Source organism: Gymnoscopelus microlampas, assembly GCF_963454915.1.
Source record: "Gymnoscopelus microlampas genome assembly, chromosome: 7".
Lineage (NCBI taxonomy): Eukaryota > Metazoa > Chordata > Actinopteri > Myctophiformes > Myctophidae > Gymnoscopelus > Gymnoscopelus microlampas.
Genome location: NC_139944.1, coordinates 9,104,882 through 9,125,494, shown reverse-complemented (window position 1 = coordinate 9,125,494; position 20,613 = coordinate 9,104,882). Strand labels below are relative to the sequence as shown.

Sequence of the window (20,613 nt, the reverse complement as noted above, 5' to 3'; positions counted from 1 at the left end):
CTATGAAACAAGTTGCTGCCAACTCGTTTCACAGCTCATGAATGCGAGCTTATAGAACTGCTATTTTGGCCCGGTCGTTACGCTTGTCACACCACAGAGCATTCATTACGCATGAGCGTGGAAGCCCTTCTTATGAAACTCACTCCTATGACTCACTCACTCGCTATTCATCGCTGCCACCTTACGTAAACAATCAATCAATGAACATGTCCGCTCAGCGGCTATCGTCTCACCAGGATTGACGTCTCCACTCTCCTATAGAAAAATACTACGTGAATGAACAATGTAGGTCTCCAGTCACACTTCACTCATCCGCTATGAAGAAAATCAATGGCTGCAGCCCTGTAGATGTAATGCTGTGACCTCAGCATGATATTAATCTATATGAGCATATACCGTTTTTGTCGGGCAGAAACCTCATCTCCATATTTCAACTTTTTATGTTTTTTCGTAACGTCCCACTTCGTCATACAAGAGTGTCACGCAAAAGTAGTGAAAACAGCAGCTAACAATGTGAGCTTGTAGCTTGTATTTACAGTAAATGTATTTTTGAAAGATAATAATGAAAAGGAACCGTTTTGGACAAACAGGTTTTCCACCCGACAGTGATAGTTTCCCTGCCTACCATTCTGCTGGCCAAGCCCTGTTGATTTTACCCACCATGTTTCCATGGTAACCCTCCTTACCTAGGGAATACCCACCATCTACATTATGTGATGTCTCATTTAAAGCTTGAAACATTTTTTTTCTTCACATCCTTGAATATTTCATGCAGTCATTCACAGTAACAAGACGCGCTCAAGGGTTATCTTATCATGTGCATCTTTGTACACAGGAAATGTGATTTACACAGGAACCTACATGAAAAATATGTGAAAACGTAACTGTGAAAACATTTATCCTATTTGCTCTGCTCAAAAACCTCTGGGTCTGCATTTAAACTCATTTATTCATGGTATTTTTCTATATTGTTGTTCTGTTATAAGATAACCTGTATATGTGACTGTGCCAGAGTTACAATAGGAGGAATACATAAATACATGCTTAAATGATACAGATGATGCTCAAAATGTCCACGAAATTGAACTACTGTAGGAAGAGGTCGTTCCGCAGAGCACATATCTCCGCCAGGCTGAGTTGCCTACTACCCCAACAACACACTCTCACACCCCAAAATTCATAGCGTGACTTCTTGGGACAAATGTGACCAAACGGTGGCGTCCCGGGCACTTCCGCACCTCAGTCAAACCCAAGACGTACAGTAAAAGGGTCTGCTACAAAAGAATTAAAACGACAGAGGTTCGCCGTCTAAAGCGGATTTGAGTTACATAAGGCACCGCGAGTCGCTGTGCCGAACGGTATGAAGTTCACTTAAGCCGACTCAGCGCCGTTCGAGTTAATGTAGAATCGAGATATCTCATATCCCCCCTAGTCAACATGTGCCGTTTTTGCCCCCTCTTCCAGTCAAACGTTTGTCTTCTTGGGACATCCATCCTAAGAAGTCACCCGTTTAATGTCTTGGGAGTGAGAATGTGTCGACTAGGGCACATGTGTTGTTGTGGGTTGCAGCCATCAAGACCCAATGAAGCTGTGGTGAGAAATGGAAAATAGCCCAAACTGAATAATGAAGTTCAACATGTGATTCAATTTGGAGATGATTGGATGTTGCTGTTGTGATTAATGAAATGTGTTTTAGGCAGAAATGGGCATGGCCTATAGGGACATCATGATCCGGGGAGTCTAGGAAAAAATGCATTTAGATTTTGCAACCTACGCTTTAGAGTCTATAGGCCAAAAGCAGCCTGGTACGGCGCCACCATGAGACCGAGTCTTCCTTGGCCTACTGACTGCATTCAGGCAAGGTTTGACACTGATTGGTCCAGTAGTTTGCAAGATTAGCTGCGCACAGTCAGACACAGTCAGACACAGAGACACACGCACGCACGCACGCACGCACGCACGCACACACACACACACACACACACACACATAATCTCCGCCTGCCAAACTGGCGGATATTATGATATTCACTAAATCATTCATTCAATGTTTGAATGTGAAAATGAGTATCTGTCTATCAGCCTAATAGACAGACCATACAGTTAGCAGATTTCGACTACACTACAGTAAGAGGTAGGTGGGTGAGACATTTGAAAACTCACATTCATCAACTTGTTTTCTATAGCTCAGCTTTCTGAAATCAGAGCAGGTTTTCCCTTTATGCGTGATCCAAAAATCTTACGTTGTTGCGAGAGTATATCTGACAGAGGGATTGCATTATCTGTAACTTTTATACTGCTCACTTTAACCCATTCAATCCGGGAACGCATCTCTGTCATTTTTTTATTTCTTTGGGCTATTCAAAAATAGCAGATCTACAAGCTCTACAGTACGAGTGCCGCGCTACGAGCTTGTAGATCTGCTATTTTTGAAAAATTAAGAAAATGTGTGCAAATGTTTTATTTTTATTATTTTTTTGCAGACATTTCTAACACAAATCTTTGCTTCTGGGGGTCCCTGGAACTAAACATTTTACAAATGTTCGCTTTAAAATATATATATTCCAAGATTTGCACAAATGTTCACAATTTTTCAAAAATAGACGATCTACAAGCTCATAGCGCGGCACTCGGTGCCGCGCTATGAGCTTGTATATCTGCTATTTTTAAATAGCCAAAGAAATCTTAAATTGACACAAATGATGCTTTCCCGGCCTTAAAGGCTTAAGCCCATTAAAGCACTTCAGCGTTAGGCATGGATTTACATAAATAAGTATAGGAAATGGGATAGGGCCACTTGAAAGGTGATATGACCCTGTATGCAAATCATCCGCACAATAATATGCAATAAGCAATGTCCTACCATTATGCAATTGTTGCTATACAAGACAGTCAAAAGGCTATGGTAAGTTTGGTGCTGAGCCAAACTGCCAAAAGAGAATCATGAAAAACAAGAGGGAGGCTCGCAACTCACTTTCAAATGCTCCCATTTTTATTCACAGCAGCAGTACAACGTTTCGACCTTGCTGTCTTTTTGTCCATGTCTTCTTTTCAAAAGCATCCACTAATCCACATCCACCAATGATAAACAATTTGGTTGGAGTGTATATTAAGGTCGGGTCTATAATGTATTATAAAGCACATTTATAATGTATTATAATGTGCTTATAAGGTGCTGGTCAGAGCTGGTCTGACCAGCACTTATAATACTCCATAAACCTTGAAAAAAAAAAAACCCTTAGTGGTTGTGGCCCTAAGCGACCGCTTATATTGCTTATGGCAGCGGCCGGCCCCGACTATGGGGGTGGCAATTGCCATCCCCCGAGACCCCAAATGACCCCAAATGACTTGGATGTCGCTACGGCAAAAAACTGAAGGGAAAAGTGCAAATGACTAGAGTAATCCCCCCCGGACTCATGATGTCCCACCAGGGAGGAGGTCGGTGCACCATATGCTGCGTGCGCTGATTAATCGATCTCTCTCTCTCTGCCCGATAAAGAAGATAGCTGGAGTGTGAACAATGAGAGCATTTAGACCAATCAAAGCACTGTCAAATCAAACTCATAGAGAATGGAAGACAGATGAGTCTGCAAATCCAGCTGCAATTATTGCAGATGAAGCCCCGGTATCTGTCTCTGTCAGACGCTTTTTTTTTTTTTTTTGGATCAATCCAAGCGATATCTCGGGTGTGCTATTTCGTCGGCGTCGGGTGGAAACCTTGTACTGTATGTCCAAAACAGTCTCTTGTCTGAGAAATTGAAAAAGAAGAACCTGTGTTCCAATGGAGTCAATGCAGTTATCATTTTGTCACAAGCTCTTGTTAAACGGTAAATGGCGCATTTATATAGCGCTTTTATCCAAAGCGCTTTACATAGATTGTGCATTACATTCACCCATTCACACACATTCATACACCGTTGGAGGAGGAAACCCCATGCAAGACACCAATCTGCTCATCGGGAGCTCAGGGACACTTCGACACTAACTCTGGGGGAGCCCGGGAATCGAACTGACAACCTTCACGGTTGCCATCCGGCCGCTCTACCGGCCACTCTGCCCCTGAGCCACTGCCCCCCCCCATTGGTAATACCTTTTACTGGTTAAATATTTATAAAACCAACTGATGGACTTACCCGCTTTCATCTTGAAAATGTTTCAGAAATAGCTAAAATAGCCGATCTACAAGTTCACAACGCGTCGCGTTTTGAACTAGATCGGCTATTTTAACTACTTTTGAACGACCCTGAGTCTTGAACAATGAAGTGGGGCATTCATTTATAATTTAAAAAAAACACATACAAATTTGAAATATGGAGATACGAGGTTTCTGCCTGACAGCGACTTATTTGCTCAGTTAGATCGTTCATATATTATGCCCGGACATCACTCAGCCTGAATAAATGGCGCAAGCCGACAACAGGGAAAATCAAGGTGAAGGCGTGACCCTGAAGGGAGGGAAAAATAAGGACCATTAAAAGTGTACTTCAAAGCTTTCGCGGAGCAGATGGACTCAGTAGGGGCGCGCAGGTCACAAACCCTGAGTGACTGTGAGTAATGGTGTAGGTCAAGAGCACATACTGGGCTGTTAAGGAACACACCCTGGAGCAAGCTAATGCGAAAAAACGGAAGATTCTGTGGTATAGATATCAAGTTAGGCCAGGGTTGGGGGGGGGGGGGCTCTTAAGCCATATATCATTGCTGTCTGGTACAATAATGTTGTGTTTTTTTTGTAATATCAAACTGTTTTTTTGGGGGGGTATGTTTATATACTCATGTTTCACCTCTGTTTTCTGGACTGGTTGTTAGACGTCAGAGCTCTAGTACCTTCCACCAATTGGTGATTATATTGTTCCCGTGCATGTGCAAGAACTCATTTTGGACAAAATGGACGGTCTGCCTTCTCAATAAAGGGGGGCAAAACTCTGGAACTCTTTGCCCACGGATCTAAAAGAGACTGATGGCGATGTGTTGCCTCCGATTATGGATTCAAATCAAATCAACGGTGTTTGCATGAATAGATTCTGACTGGTTAATGTTGCTGCTTGTGTCTGATTTTGATAACAATGATGTTTTCTTTGTATTTGATTGGGTTTTAAAGTTTTTAAAGTTCACCCAAAACATTACTTATTTTCTATCAATAACACACCCCGGGAAGCATTGAATTTATAGAGATTTTTTTGCTTTTGTCGCATTCCTAAGCCAAATTTGATGACCGGCGGTCTCTCCGGTAGGAGATTCAAAGAGTCTACATTAGCATCTTTCCGCCGGATCAGAACATTGGCTTAGGAATGCGACAAAAACAAAACAATCTCTATGAATTGAATGTTTATGGGGTGTGTAATTGATAGAAAATAAGTAATTTTTTGGGTGAACTACTCCTTTAAGGTACTGTATGGGCGGTGGGTACGCTGTCGCGTCGTCGTAAGTTGTAGGGAAGCGTCGAAAGGCTTTCGACCGTCAGATAGCAGTGGGCTTGTCGTTGAAAAAGAAGTCAAGCCATAGGCTATTTCTTCACCATAGCCGTCTGTCGGTGTCTGCTCTCAGGTGCTTTCAGTAACTTTTTTACACACCTTCCAACCGACTGATCTCCCGTCTTCGACTGCCGGTCTGTAATAATGTTGTAGTCTGTTTGGTGGAGAGCTATTTATATTAATGTTATTCTATTTAGAAAAGCCTTCATGTGGACTGGTTTGGAACATTAGCACTTGTGCTATAGAACACTCAAACAATGCATCTGGTTTGTCCAATGAAGCCTAATTGTGATGTCCATGTCAAATAAAATAAACAGTGGTGGAAAAAGTACTCAAATGTTTTACTTTAGTAAAAGAATCAATACTGCAATGTAGAAGTACTCTGTTATAAATACAAGTCCGGAATTAAAAATTGACTTGAGTAAAAGTACAAAAGTATTGGTAATATTTGCCTCTGAGATGTAGTGGCGTAGAAGTCAAAGTATAGACAATTGGAAATACTCCAGTAAAGTAAAGGTACCTCAAAAAAAGTACAGTACTTGAGTAAATGTACTTAGTTACTTTACACCACTGAAAATAAACACAAATAAACATAGAAATTGTACTTACAGTAAGTACAGTACTTGAGTAAATGTACATTCCACCACTGCCTCGTATGCTAGTGTGAAACACTATTTAATGGGGAGTAGTGTAATGATCTTGTATGGAGCCGCTATGCCTGTTAATGCTCAGCCTCCGCTTACAGTTCTAACCACGGTGAGCTTCTATCGGGCCTTGATCACATCATTAGGTCTAGCTTGTGGCGGAGATGGCCGCCGCGCTCGCATTCGGCAGCCAAGAGCGTCGCGCGCTATAGCCAGCTGTCGCTGCACAATATTTCCTCTGAAAGGCAAGTTCAAAAAGAGACAGCGGCACACTTTTTGCTCCGCTTTGAAGCGCCAGCAGGATTTCTCCGACATTAGCAACACAAAGACGGCTTTGAAAACACTCGTCCTCATTGTCTTATCCAAATATATCTAATGTGTGAGGAGATTCACCGCTGAGGTGCTCGCTCTCAGCGGTGATAATTATTGGCATCGTGCAGCCAACGTGTTCATTTGCGCTAGAGAGAGAGACGAAATGGCTCCAGCGTTGTCGAAAATGTATCAAATGATGCTGAAACAGAGAGGTTGGAGTATGGTGAATCAATGTCTCTCAAAGGCTTGACGAGAGACCGTTTGTATAGTGTTGATGGGTGCCACTACGAACAGGAGTTGTTAACCCTTTAAGAACGGGAACGCATCCGTGTCATTTTAAAGACGGGGTGCCGTGATTTTCAGTGATTTTCCCCCCCCTAAAACATAATCATCAGGTATTATGGTTATACTAGGAGGATTTCTTTCAAAAAAGTGTACAGAAAGTGTTAAAATTATGTATTTATATGGACACGCCTCCAGTTCATTAAGTATACCTGGTTCTCACCTTAGCACCTCCTCCACCACCTTAGCACCCCCCACCTGTCCTAGTCCTTCCTCCTCCTCATGCCCACTCCTGTTGTGTTATGATAATGAGGGGGAGGGTATATTTTTACTATGTCACTAAAGCGCTGTTTTTCTATTGGCACGTTTGACCCTCAAGGTTTCAGCCTCCAGGTAGAAACTCAAAATAGTCAGAGAAGACATAAAACACCACCAGGGGGCTTAATGAAATTCTATCAACCTCATAGACACATGAAAAACAGAAAAAGTGCAAAACCATGGCACCACCTCTTTAAGAATTCTTTGGATATTCAAAAATAGCAGATATACAAGCTGACGGCACGGCACCGAGTGCCACGCCATGAGTTGCTATTTTTTTGGGGAAAAAAATAGCATATCTGAAAAAATGTGTGCAAATCTTTGGATATATTTTTAACTCACATCGTTGCTTCTGGGGGTGGTCCCTGGAACAAAATATTTTGAGATGGGGGTCCGTGGCCAAATCCTTGACATGAAAAAGTTTGAGAACCACCGATAAGCAACATACGTTTTACATTTTTTTTGCTGTTAGGATTTAGAAGATCATTTGTAGAATCCCCAGGAGTAAAGATTTGAGTTACAAATGTTCACTTTAAAAAATATACATATTCAAAGATTTGCTTTTGGCTCCGCCCCCTCTGCCAAAAGTACACTTTGCGTATGTCACTGATCACATGACCTCAATCAATTATCCCGTTCTAGGCAACATAGAGGGGATGGGGACTTTTTTTCTTATTTCCATACAACAGTTCTAAGGTGCATTAAAGACATAGTTCAATGTTGAAAATGCATGGTATTCCCCTTTAATGGATTAAGTAACTGTTCGCTCAACTGACCCAGTTCTGAATGAATCTATTGACCGTGTATTCACACGTCAGCCGTTTTACTCTTAAATGGCTGACTAGATTTATTCCTGCCATCTATAAGGGTAATGCAACCAACAGCAAGCGACATAGAAAGACGTGATTAAACCCCTCAGACACGCGACTCAGCTGTTGCTCTTCAATTACATCTGCTGAAGGGCATGATCAAAATTCAGTCAGAAACAGGGTTGCCAGATCTGCTTATTATAATTTCCCCGCAAGATTTTATTGGAAAATAGCCGATCTACAAGCTCACAACGCGTCGCGACGCGTTGTGAGCTTGTAGATCTGCTATTTTCAAATAGCTGATGTATATGTTAAAGTGCACATGTGACCCATAGTGGTTTCTTTTGGGCTGGTTTTCCTAGACCTGGTTGCTTGTTTCTCTCACAGAATCTGGCAACACTGGTCAGATAACTCACAAATACTTTACTCCCTGCTCAGCTCCCTGTGATCATCATATTTGGTGAGGTATCACAAAGGAATTCATATGGAAAATGATTTAAAAGCAAAGGTTTTAAACGAGTCAATTGCTACTTAATCCATCCATGCCGTTGACGAGTTAGACACGTCGATAGCTTTTCAATTGTTTAATAAGCGATTGCGCTGTTCTCTGAACCATACTTCATAATTTTCTCTTCCCACTCGCTTTCCACTCATCCTATGCAAAAAATATCCGTACACCGTTTCCTGTTTCCAGTTTTATCTTGAAAAGTTAGATTATTAGGCAAAACCAGGGCAAAAGCAGTTACCTCACATGGTATAAAAAACTAACGGAAAGCTCCGGTTATATTTTATTTTCTCTGGACGACGAACAGTTATCCCCTTTGTGTTTGGGTCTGACACGCAATCATTATATATATATAAATGTTCTGTGGCCGGGGGGGAGGGGGGGGGGGTAAGATATGCCTTAGAGAGATGCCATAGTGACTGTTATTATTCAACCACTTAAACCCTATACAATTCTGACCAAAGTCCCCCAGCGGTCCATACTAGGCCCCCTCCTTTTTTCCCTTTACGCCGGAATATCTTTGCCGAAACGCGCCGCGACACGTTGTGAGCTTGTACAGTTTAGGTCGTCTACAGTATGCTCGCCGAATGTTAGCTCAAGAACAGGGACGCTATAGGGTTCATGTGGTTCATATGGTTGATATTGCTGCGAGGGGTCATTCCACAGCTTGGGGGCCAGGAGGGAGAAGAGTCTAGATTAGATTCCACTTTATAGTCTCAGGGGGATATTAGGTTTCACAGCCCAACATGGAACACATACGTTCAATATGGAACACATAAAGAACAGTAGCATACAAAATAACATACAGTCAAGATGATATATAGAATCTAGATGTAAAATGTATAGAGTAAGTACATCCATACTTCCTAACACACAACGTGTGTGTGTTTTGTTAAAAAGTTAAAGCTGTATATTCTGACAGTAATCATTGCTACTGCAGAGCTTTTGTTCAGTAATCCTCTCTCTCTCCAGCTCTTTAATAAAACAGAAAATACATTTTCAGGCGGGTCACACATTTCCTCCAATCAGGAGAGAGAACCTATTTATCAGTTTCAATAGGCTCAATGCACAGCAGCCATATTGGAAGGAAATTGGGTCTCTTCCCTACTTCCTTCACAGGTTTTACCAATGATACTAATTAAGGCTCTGTTCCATTTAGTGAAGCCCAGTGGACCCCCATAACTCTGAGAGTGTACAAATGGAACCAAATGGACCCGTGTGCAGGAAGTACGGAAGAGGCCCAATTTCTTTCCAATATGTCTGCTGCGCACAGAGTCTATTTGGTATTGTTCCAATTGCAATGTTGTCTGCTCATTTCTTTGAGCCATCACTTACAAATTTCACTTGTTTATCCTGTATCCTGTATGAGTTCTCTCCATTGGATGACACTGATATCCCAACCTTTGGGGTTGTGCGCAAGTGGCAGGAGTCACAGAGGAAGATGCAGAAAAACAGAACTTGATGGAAACAGATGATCCGCTGTGGCGACCCCGATGGGAATTAACCGAAAGAAAAAGAAGAAGATATCCCCACCTGAAAATGTATTTTCTTGTTTACTAAAGAGCTGGAGAGACAGGGTGACCCCCTGTTACTGAACACACACTCAGATTATATTTAACACTTCTCTTAACCAAGCAAATATTACTTTCACCCCCTTTAATGCTGCTATGGTCGAGTAGTCAAGTGGCCGAGTGGTTTTTCTTAGGTAAGTTTAGACGATTGGGGGCGTGATCAGTAGAGGTGGTAACTAACCAAATACATTTATTCAAGTACTGGACTTAAGCAATAAGCACAATTTTAAGGTATTTTTTACTTTACTAGAGTATTTCCAATTGTAAATACTTAGCGCACCACGGACAGACAACACTGCCCTTTCGCACAACTACTCCACAAACACATCCCTCCACAAGCCATCTCTCTCTGTCTCTCTTTCTTTCTCTCTCTCTCTCTCTCTCTCTCTCTCTCTCTCTCTCTCTCTCTCTCTCACACGCACACGCACACGCACACGCACACGCACACACACACACACACACACACACACGTTTCAAGTTATATATTAGATTTTGTTTTCTGCCTAAAAGCCAAAGGAAGCGATGCGAGTGGCATTTGACTTTTTTTTTTAATCCGTCATCGAGAGGGTCCAACGCAGGGCGGTGCGGATTATCTTGGGCAGGGATTTTACATCTTACAGGAATGCCTGTAGCCGCCTAGGACTCCCCTCCCTCAGCTTGCGGCGCGAGGACTTGACCAGGGCGTTTGCGACCTCCCTCCGACAGTCTGACCACTTTAGGAGCTGGCTTCCACCTGAGCGAGACGAAATAAGCCAACGCCAAACCCGCTCCTTAAATGACCTTGACCTGGCCTTCTGCACAACAGAGCGGTACAAAAAAAGTGCCATCCCCTACATGATCAGACTTTTAAATAATTACCTTGACTGCATGTTTGTTGTTTGTTTGCCCTTTTATGCTTTTATTTGTAATGATGTACCCACAATTCAGTCTTTGATCCAATCTATGATTTTATCTATGATTGCTACTTGTACATCTCCTTTTAGTCTCAAATAAAAACTGTTTACTACTAGAACAGAAGTAAAATCCTCAGTGTTCATTGAGGCTATCCATTTTTCACTCAACACTGTAAATGAAACCCAGTTTTTCTGCCTGTAAACCAAAGCCATGTGAGGTGTGACTGGGATTGAAATGTTAATCGATATTTACAACGCATCGCTTTGTGAATTGTGAGCTTGTAGATCTGCAATTTTCTAAAGATTTCACACATCCTAATATACAATAGAGAGTCCCGTGCATGCACGGCGGTCGGTCGTGTACCGTCTACTCTCATACGGGTCCTTTTCAACCCCAAAACAAGCCCCGAATAAAGCACGGGTCAAGCGCTTACAATAAGCGGACATGGCAACACGGGCTGTCTGGCCGTTGGCCAATCACGGAGCCGTTGTCGTTTTCATACAGTTGCCAGGTATAGCGAGAGAAACAAGCAACCAGGTTAACGAAAACAACCCCAAAATAAGCGAGCCCTTCAACCCGCGGCGTCGAACTCTAGAGGTTCGGGCCGAAAATCTAGTGTTATACATTTGAAAACATTTGAAATGGGACCTTCTGCATGACTACTTTTAATTTTGGTGCTTTAAGTATACTTTGATGCCAATACTTTTGTACTTTTACTCTTACTTTGACTAAATTTTGAATACCAGCGTATTTCTACATTGTGGTATTGATACATTTACACAAACATGTGAGCACTTCTTCCAACACTGGTGATCAGTGTCATTATTGTGAATGCTAGGAGGTACAGTAGGACACTTTGCGTGTTGGCCAGGATGTCGCAGGGAAGTGAAGGACACACATCCTGTGCTGGCGGGAAGGGAAGGGGTGCAGGGGGCTGGATCATGTCCTGAAGGTAAGGAGGGTGCCAAGCTCTTGATTGCCCTGCCATTCATACTTTGGCATTTAGCAGCATTGTCCCAGGAATAAACTAGGGGACTTGGGCATCAACAACACATTTCTGTGCCATGACTTCCTCCCGAACAGGAAACAAGGGGTTAAAATAAACCGCACGCATCCTGAACACAGGTGTTCCACAAGGGTGCGTGCTTTCACCTCTGCTGTTCTCCCTCTATATAATGACTGTGTCTCACACTCTCTGAGTCCATTGAACTAGTTACATTTTCCAGATGACACCACCATAATAATAATAATAATACTACTACTATTAATAATCCTCCTATAATTCCACAAACCTCTGTCATCGAAATCTGCCTTCTGCCCGGTTCTCCTCGGTGGTTGGAGCAATTGATCTGAATTTGCACACAGGTATTGACCAGTAGCATGTGCACGGAACAGTGATGCCCGTTTTTCACTTTCCCACAATGTAAGCTGTTTATTAGCATTTTTATGTAAAAGAATTCCGGTCTATGGGGGCGATCTTCGGCATGCTTACAGCCGTCGCCACGGTTACAGCCCCCCAGGCTATGGGAGGAAGGGGGCCAAAAAGGTTTGGGACAATTGCTGTACAGGACAGCACATAACCCAAAGTCTGTTACTACTTTGTACTGTTTGTTGTTTGACTAGTAATAATAATAACATAAATATAATCATATATAGCGCTTTTCTAGATACTCAAAGGCGCTTTACAAAAACTAAATAAATAGCCAATGATGTATTAACCACTTAAACACTAGAGCTCATGTTAAAGCAAAAAATAAGAAGAAGAAGAAGAAAAGGAAATACGGGCTACAAAATAGAATGACAAAACAACAAAAAACAGGATTAAGTGGGAAAGTGCATGAAGAGGTTTGTTTTGATGGTGGTTTTGAAAGAAGAGAGTGTGGGGTTGGGAGTGAGTTCCCACTGTCACCCCATGTTGGGCGCTTGGTCCTGGGGGTTTCTACGAGGTTGGCATCCCCAGACCCGAGGGAGTGGGAGGGGACATGATGGTGGAAGAAGTCACAGAGGTACCGGGCTGCTATGTTGTTGAGATTCTTGTAGGTGATGAGGAGTTTGACTGGGAGTCATTGAAAGTCAGGGAGCAGTGGTTCTCAAAGAGGGGTTCAAGGACCCTTAGGGGACCCGAGGGGGTCCCAAGGAAAATGAGGAGCAGCACAAAGTCAAAAGTTTCACTTTTTTGAACAAAAAGTTTGCCTACAATTACATGCCCAAAATAGGGTTGAAGCTAAAACTTAGTCAATGAGAGAATGTAGCTACAAGGATGACTACTCAGATCATAGGTTTCACTCTCTCCACCTACAGAATAGATGGACAGCTGTAAAATTCTGTACTAAATCTAAACTAACAAACATCTTCTCTTATGGGGGTCCCTGGCACAACATCCTTTCAAATGGAGATCTGCAGTTTATCGATTATGGGTCCTTGATATGACATGGACGATTCATGGAGGATTGGTGTGATGTGGTCAGTACTGTAGTTTATTGAGTAGTGGTAGAATTAATCTCAGATGGAGACAAGTCTGCATGCAGATGTGAGGTCTCTTAATTAGCCCAGTGGTGTAAACAGAACCACCTGGGGCTGATCGTTGACACAAACAAAGAATTGCTGATTGAATATTTATGAAGGCAGGGTCAACCTGATCTCCAATCTCTGGAAATAGATGGCCAATCATTAAAAAAAAAACAGGTGACCACCTTTAAGTTCCTCTGCTCCAATATTTCCTCTATAGGAAATCACTATCTCTTAAACACGCAACGTGTTGTGAGTTGTAGATCGGTTATGTTCGCTTTTTGTTGTCTATGTATATTGGCCAACATTCTAAAGAACAAACAAGCGAAGAAGACAAAGAAGACAAAGAAGTAGAAGAAGAAGGTAGACCTTGATTAATCCTGTGGGAAATTCAGTGTCAGCTTCACCCGGCTGATGGCTGATCAGAGCCACTTGATGGAAGGGGGGGTGCAATTAACCACTAGTTAATCTAGTTTTAGTCTTGCTCAGAGACACTTTGACACATATGCTGGACAGACCGGGAGACGGATGACCTTCTGATTACCAGATGGCCTCCCAACCCACTAAGCTAGATAGATTGACGTATTTACATTTATTGATCCCGAGGGGGAAATTCAGTTGACAGCCGTTATGAAACACAGGACAGATACAGGAAAATAGATACAGCTAGGAGTAGCGGTAGGAATAATAACACTACTAATGAACAAGCATCAGCACAACAGCAATATTAGACGACGATTAGCGACATAATTCTTTTTCGAAACGAGGCCGATCTGACGATTCTGACCGCAAATAAAATTGTCCACCTGTATGATTGAGTCGTGACCAAATGAATAGTTAGAGGTGTTCAGTAATGTTTCCGACGCAGTTTTACATTTTTATGCTGTCGGGTGGAAACCTCATATGTCCAAGACTGTTAATTTACAGGATTCTAATTCAAAATTGGCCCAAAAAAATAGGCGATCTACATGCTCAAAATGTGACGCGTCGCGTTTTGAGCTTGCAGATCGGCATTTTTTTGCTACTTTGTGTGTGACACTGTAGTGTGACGAGTTATGGCATTTCGCCAATTCAAGTATGCCTATTCAAAGGTAGACATTACAAAGTACATTTTCTTTTTAATATCAATGCATTGCTGTATTGAAATTTAGAACTGTTCCAAAAAAAAACAAATAAAACATTCAGAACTCTTTCGAAATATTCGAAATATTCAAACATAGCCAGAATAGCAGATCTACAACAACATTTCCATTGATCTATGCCGGAACACAATCAATTGATTGATTATAAAAAATAAACATGCTCCACCCATCTGGTCACAGGTGGTCAGATGGGTGGGCCGCGAACAGGGGCACCGATTTATGTCTGTGCTACTGGGTGTGTCTGGGTGCCACTGGGCCAGTGCGTGCGCTGGTACCCAGCATTGGTCAGGTTATTGTTGGTCTCTCTCTCTCTCTCTCTCTCTCTCTCTATCGCTGATCAAGATCTCCCTTTCCTCTCTCCCTCCATCTCTCTCTCTCATTCTCCCCCTCTCCCTATCCCCCTCTCCCCCCTCTCTCTCTCTCGCTCTCTCTCTCTCTCTCGTTCTTTCTCTCTCTCTCTCTCTCTCTCTCTCTCTCTCTCTCTCTCTCTCCCTCTCTCTCTCTTCCTCCCACTCCATCTTTCTCCCACCTTTCCTCTCTCACTCCCTCTCTTTCTCTCATTCTCTCCCTATTGCCCTCTCTCCCTCTATATCTCCCCTTCTCCCCCTCTCTCACTTCCGCTCCTACTCTCCCCCTCACCCACTCCTATCTCCCACTCTCTCTCAATCTCTCTCCCTCTATCTTTATCTCTCTCTCTCTCTCTCTCTCTCCCTCTCTGCCTCTCTCTCTCACTGATCGAGTTCTGATCTGACGTCACACACAACAGAAACCACTGCCTAACAACAGTGATTTGTGCTGACGTTAACCATTGCCTAACAAGACCAAATAGCCCTGAAGTAAGGGCTTTGCCAAGTCTACACATACAGTAGGTATATCATGCCGATATGCGAATGTCCATATGAGCATAATGTGAATGCCCGCCACAGACAGACATGCCTGGCATGCACAACTTGAACCTAATATAGATTGCCTATTTTATTTCATTGCTTACCGGTGTATCTCATGTTCAACAAATTCCTTGTATCAGTTATTGTTGTGGCAATTCAGTTGTGAATTGATTCTCGAAGTGCCGTTCTTTGCCAATTCCAATTTCCAATTGGTGCCCATATCACAATTTGTAGTGAACCGTATGAGATTTCAGTCTTTTTCATTATTCTAGTTCAGTGTTTCCCAATACCTGCAGCAAGGGTTCCCAAACTTTTCAGGCCGTGACGCCCCAAAATAGTCATATGTTAACTGATGACCCCCCCCCACCCTGACAAGCACTTGGAATTGTAGGAGCATGACATTTAGTTTGACTGGATTCCACAGATAAATATTGTGAAAATAGCCAAACTACAAGCTCATGACGGCTCGCAATGCGAGGCGTTGTGAGCTTGTAGATCGGCTATTTTCCAAATGTCAATGCCAATTTGATATTAAATAGGTCCTTAAATTGTAACTTTAGAAATGTGCAGATACCCTGCATACACTTATACTGTATGTTGGTTTGTTTACTATGTTGAGTGAGAAAATTATGTTGCACAGTATAGCTAATCATCTGGGGACCCCCCACAATAATTTGGGGACCCCTCTGGGCGCCCCGACCCCCAGTTTGGGAACCAAACCTAGTGTTGCTGTCGGGTGAAAACAGTGAAAATATCTACAAGCTCACAACGTGTCGCATTGAAATGTGGTGTGAGCTTGTAGATCTTCTATTTTCACTACTTTTGAGCGACACTTGTATGATGAAGTAGGCCATTCATTTATGAAAATAAAACATACAAAGTTGAATAGGTTTCTGCCCGACAGCACACATTAGATAGCAAAGGTCTTCTGGACTAAATGACATGCAGACCATATTATCATCGTGTCACAATAAAAATGTTCTTAGACTGGGGGGGGGGGGGTCCCAGAAATCCTATCAAAAGGGGATCCATCACCCGTGGCCTGTTGTTAATTGGGGGGGAGGTCCTTTAAATTAAAAGGTCTCCAGGGCATTATGAGCTAGAATGCAGATGTCAACTCACTAATTGCCATTTGTCATTACAATGCACGCGCCTCTATTGGTATGCATGTGACACATAGACCATATATTATCGGCAGTGGTTCTCAACGCTGGGTCTGGGGACCACCAGGGGTCCAAATGGCCCGCTGGTGTTAATGTAACTCTCAGAGTTACATTAACCACTTAGACCCCATATGTTTAAGCGGAGTACCTCAGGGTTATAGTGCCTTTTCTGTTTTCTGTTATTGTGGGGAAAGCTTTCGCCGAAAATAGCCGATCGACAAGCTCACAACGCGACGCAATCTTTCCCCACAATACAGATGCTGTGGGTTAACACTGAAGAGTTTACACTGTATATTATTGGGGTCTCTTAATATAAAGAATTGTATGAAATGGGGGGTCCGTGTGGCCAAATGCATATCAAGCTGGAGGGTCCTTGAGATTCAAAAGGTTGAGAACCACTGATCTAATGTATTACTGCACCTGGAGTTGTTTTCTAAAGGAATTAGGACCACAGTAGTATTGTCCATCAGCCGATGCTGATGGATTCAGTCAGTCTGTGAGAGCATGTGTGAATTCTCCAGGTGTGCCACCAGGTAGCAGCACTGATTTTTCCAAAGAAAGTCTTGATCAAATGTGGCTCCTCTTTTTTTTAAATCTCCATCAGGATTTAATCTCTGTATCATTTATTACTGCACCTGGAGTTGTTAGCTAAAGGAATTAGGACCCATTCTAGTATTGTCCAGCAGCCAATGCTGATGATGGACTCAATCAATGTGTGTGTGTGTGTGTGTGTGTGTGTGTGTGTGTGTGTGTGTGTGTGTGTGTGTGTGTGTGTGTGTGTGTGTGTGTGTGTGTGTGTGTGTGTGTGTGTGTGTGTGTGTGTGTGTGTGTGTGTGTGTGTGCGTGCGTGCGTGTGTGTGAGCAGAGGGACCGCACACTTTGACAGGCTGGAGTTTGAGCTCCAGTCTGCTAGAAAATGTGCCAGCCTTTACAGACAGTGCCAGCAAGCAGCCCAACAAACTCTTTAATTATGTCAGGAAACTTATTTAGCTAAAAGCTACTGGGCAATGTGGGGCAAGCAATTATGTTTGTTATTTCTATTTCTCATATAATGCAAGAACTGAAAACAATGGTATATATACTATGTCTACAAAAGTTTAAATGTTTCTTACAAGAACATAAGCTGTAACACTTTTCTATTCAAAGTAAAGGTATCCTGTAGTAGGCTACTTAATATGTTGAAAAGCTGAAACGAACAACAACGAACATAACTAAATATTATGTATTTGATATAGATGTAAATATTTCCCGTACAGTATCATTTCAATGACCTGACATAGCATCGGAAAAGGCAGTAAGACATCTTTAAAGTTATTACATGTTTAAAATTGAGTTATAGACTAAAGGTATTTGCTTTACAGAAAGAAGGACAACTCACATGAGAGTGGATTGGTCTATAGAGATAGAGTTGTTATAATCATGGAATCTCTGAATGTTCTCATTCGATGTTATATTGTTCTATGGTGTAGTAGAACAATATAATATTCTAATAAGTCATTTTATGCTAAATATAGATATTACATTCATCTGACAATAAAAAAAGGGGGAGAAAAAGAAGCATGTTTACACTTTGGAATGAGATAATCATAGTGGTTTCATTCATGAGGACAGTCTCAACATCATCGCTCTTACATGGCACAGATAGAACGTGACGCCCCAGGGGCAGTTCATGCCATGATATTTGAATGTCCTAAAAACACTGGTTCCCAAACAGTGGGTCGGGACCCATTTTTGGGTCCGGGCTCATTGTTATAGGTCGCGAGTAAAATATCCTCTTTATTGTTTTCATTTCCTACATTCTATTTTTTTTTTTTTTTACAATTATGACCCCCCCCCCCATCTAAACAGTTCAAGAATCAAAAAGAAATTCAGACATTTTTCAAAAATAATTTCATAAAGAAATGCCAAAAATCGAAGAAATTCCATGAAGTAAAAAAAATATATTTTAGAAGTAGTGAAAATAGCCGATCTACAAGCTCACAATGTGTTGCAACTCGTTGTGAGCTTGTAGATTGGCTATTTTCACTAGTTACTTTGGGTCACAGGGAGACGTCAAAATGTCTCTTTTGGGTCTCGAGCTAAAACGTTTGGGAGCCACTGTCCTAAAAACACAAAGCTAATGTATGAACACTATACACTGCTGTTTCAAAGAGAGACATTTCAAACCGGATCATCATCTCCTCACGATGTGATGGAAAGAACTGACAACCAGCCGTGTTTACAGTGTTGGTAATAAACAGCTCAACAAGGCGCGCAGGCTCAGCGCGCACCAGTTTGCTACATAAGTGACTGCTGTGGTTCCCAAACTTTTTAGCTCGAGACCCAAAAGGGGAATTAGATGTCTCCCCGGGACCCGAACTATAGTGAAAATAGCAGATCTACAAGCTCACAATGTGTGGCGAGCTTGTAGATTTTCACTATAGACTACACCTTAGGTTTCTTTATTTTTTGTCATAATATGAAGTTATTTTGAAAATGTTCTTATATTTGGAACATTTTGATTTAACTATTTAATTTGTATTAATCATTTGAAATAATGTTTAAAAAGATAGGAAATTATTATTATTATTTTAACTGGATATTTACACGCAACCCATAAATAATTGTCCGCGAACCACAAATGGGTCCCGACCCAGTGTTTGGGAAACACTGTGCTACTAGATCATCCATCGGATCCGTCTGGAAAAAATGCAAGAAAATAAAACGTTGGGACGAAAATCCAACTCAAACGGTTAAATAAACGTCTCACCTTATCGAAGTGCCTTTTGCGTCATGTGCGGGTGGGTGTCCATGCATGGAGCTGTGCGCGCCTCTCTCTCCCACGGCGTGTGAATCCAGACCGGTGCACGATCATATGGTTTCATGTGAGGACATGCACTTTAAAAACAGAATGTCACGCAAAGGGCTGAGGCACCCGGGATGAGGGATCTGTCCTTGGTACTGAAGTGTTGTTCACACAACGGCCAAATCCCTGGTGCGTTGTTTGTCGTCCACACAATGTAATAGGCTAGCCGCCTAGCCCTAATACTACTAGACCGAACACATGAATTAATACCAGAGTCTTCAGCTGTCCCGATCGATAAGAGCCTATTGGTAACCCGATAACATGTCTGTTTCCTTGCGACGGTATGGAGTTAATAAAGCTGCTCGCAAGACAACTCCACCTCCAGCCATGCCTTGTCAGAAGTTCTTCAGATCACCAGCATGAAGAACCATATGCAGCCACTCACTGCTGCTGGTGCGCTCTGTGTGCGTGCGCTCTGATCTGATGTGGCTGTGACGCCTTAAACCTCTCTGCACGACATGGTGGTCAGTGTGTTGAATGGAGTGGAAGTATGGATTCACGTGAATCCATACTTTTCCCCGTAATCCATCGACTGCATGGATGGATGGATGTACTTTTTCAAAAAATAGCAGATCTACAAATTCACAGTGCTATATTTTAATTGCCTATGTACAAAATGTAGGGCTTAAGTATGGTTCATTCCATGTTTTGTAATTTTGTATTATAATCAATCAAATAATTGTAGTGGAGTAAAAAAGTAGGCTGCAATATTTGCCTCTGAGATGTAGTGGAGTAGGAGTAAAAGTATTGAAGAGTGTCAATACTCAAGTAGCCAAAAGTAAAAAAATAATAATAATAATAAAAAGAAAGTAAAGAGAAAAGTACTTAAGTTGAGTAGGCTATGTACTTCATTACTTTTTCCACCATCACTGCTTATGATCGTAAGCAACACGTACAGGTCTCGGCCATCATTCCCACAGCAGGAAAAGCCAGGCTTTTCTGGAGGTTCTAGCCATCATCATCATCATCATCATCATCATCATCATCATCATCATCATCCTATCGTCCGAGCCATCATCTGCCTTCCAGCGTTGCCAGATTTTGCGAGGGAAACAAGCAACCAGGTCTATGAAAACAAGCCCCAAATAAGAGACCACAGGTCAATAAAATAATAACAACTTGAATGTATGTAGCGCCTTTCAAAAAAAAACAAAAAACAAACAATTTGCCAAAAGCCTGAGTGAACAGTATCTTCAGCGCGGACTTGAAAGAGTCCAGTGTTGGCATCTGGCGAATCTCCATGGGGAGAGAGTTCCAGAGGGC

The 20,613-nt window shown here is 42.2% G+C and overlaps 1 long non-coding RNA gene across 1 annotated transcript in view; it reads left to right on the top strand.

The window, feature by feature from the left end:
* LOC311049671 overlaps window positions 1–20,613 on the top strand; it is a 331,395-nt gene that overhangs the window by 228,375 nt on the left and 82,407 nt on the right. The gene's annotated exons all lie outside the window — the stretch shown is intronic.